Source organism: Apium graveolens, chromosome 8 (assembly GCF_009905375.1).
Source record: "Apium graveolens cultivar Ventura chromosome 8, ASM990537v1, whole genome shotgun sequence".
In the NCBI taxonomy this organism is placed as follows: domain Eukaryota; kingdom Viridiplantae; phylum Streptophyta; class Magnoliopsida; order Apiales; family Apiaceae; genus Apium; species Apium graveolens.
In genome coordinates, this window is record NC_133654.1 from 99,008,589 (window position 1) to 99,010,162 (window position 1,574).

Genomic DNA, 1,574 nt, shown 5'->3' on the forward strand with positions numbered 1-1,574 from the left:
AAGATAAACACGCACCATGAGTTTGTTGCTGAATTTGGAGTTGTTGTCTTGGTCAATTTGTTGTTGAAAACCTGGAGGATTGAATAGCTTATTTCCAAACTGCTGAAATGGCTTTTGCGTCGCATTCTGATTATTGCTCCAGCTGAAGTTAGGATGATTCCAGTTGTCAGGATAATAAGTGGCAGGAACTGGATGCTACGATCTCTGAAAGTTGCTCACAAACTGAGCTGAGTCACTAGATATAGCGCATTGCTCTGTCGCATGCGGACCTGCACACATCTCACAAACACTGGTCATCTGCTTAACACCGTAGTTAGCCAGAGAATCGATCTTCATAGACAACGCCTTTAGTTGAGCAGTGATAGTCGTAGCTGTATCCACTTCAAGAACTCCTGCTACCTTGCCCTGTGGAAATCTCTGGTTTGGATACTGATATTCATTAGCATCCATCAGTTCAATTAGATCATAAGCTTCCTCATAGCTCTTTTCCCATTATGCTCCACCTGATGCTGCATTGAGTATGGGTCTGGATTGTGCTCCCAAACCATTGTAAAAACAATTGATGATCATCCAATTAGGCATGCCATGATGAGGACACTTCCTAAGTATCTCCTTGTAGCGCTGCCAAGCTTCATATAAAGATTCTCCCGATTGCTGCGCAAATTGAGTGAGAGCATTCCTGAGTGCAGTTGTCTTCGCCATAGGGAAGAATTTAGTAAGAAACTTCTGAGCAAGATCTTCCCAAGTAGTAATCGAACCAGCTGGTAGAGAGTGTAACCAGCTCTTAGCCTTGTCCCTCAGAGAGAATGGGAACAATCTCAGCTTCACATCATCTTCAGAAACACCGTTGAACTTGAAGGTGACGCAGATTTCAATGAAATCCCTAATGTGCATATTGGGATCTTCCGTTGGAGAACCCCCAAACTGGACTGAATTCTGCACCCATTGAATTATGGTATTAGCTGTAATAGCTGGTCGGACAATGCTAGATTGAATGTCATTGATCTTGGGTTGAGAAAAATCCATCAAGGCTCTCGTTCGTGCTGCCGGATCTCCCATTGTAATGAGTACCTGAAACAGAAACAAATAAACCGTGAAAGTAAAAGAATCGGAGTCAGTGAACTTTAACGACCACTTATGACAAGCATATAAACTAAAAATTAACACCGAGTCCCCAGCAGCGGAGCCAAAAACTTGTTAGGGCGAAAACACGCGCTAATATTCACGCAAGTACACGCGTTCGCAAGTAGTATAAGATATAAATCAGATTCGTTCCCACAGAGACTGGTTTAGGTTAAGTTCAATTTATGCACCTATGCAACAATGTATTGTTATCACTCAATGCTAAGACAAATAACAAATTGGGTTTTTATTAAACTAAGAGATTATACTAAATAACATTAACTAAGAAAATTGAGGTTGAATTACTATATATGACAAACATGGGATCCTAACTTCATTAAATACTTCATTCAAATAGCATTATTGTTCTTAACCTTAGCATGTGATGGTGATGACACTAATCATATAACAAGAAACTGATAAACGCCAACTTTCGTTGCACGAGTACCTTT

General features: G+C 40.6%; 1 non-coding gene across 1 annotated transcript; it reads left to right on the forward strand.

The window, feature by feature from the left end:
* Window positions 1-580: 580 nt before the first annotated feature.
* LOC141682081 (small nucleolar RNA R71) lies at window positions 581-687 on the forward strand. The gene has a single exon (XR_012559485.1). It is a non-coding gene; the product is annotated as a small nucleolar RNA R71 (small nucleolar RNA).
* Window positions 688-1,574: the final 887 nt, after the last annotated feature.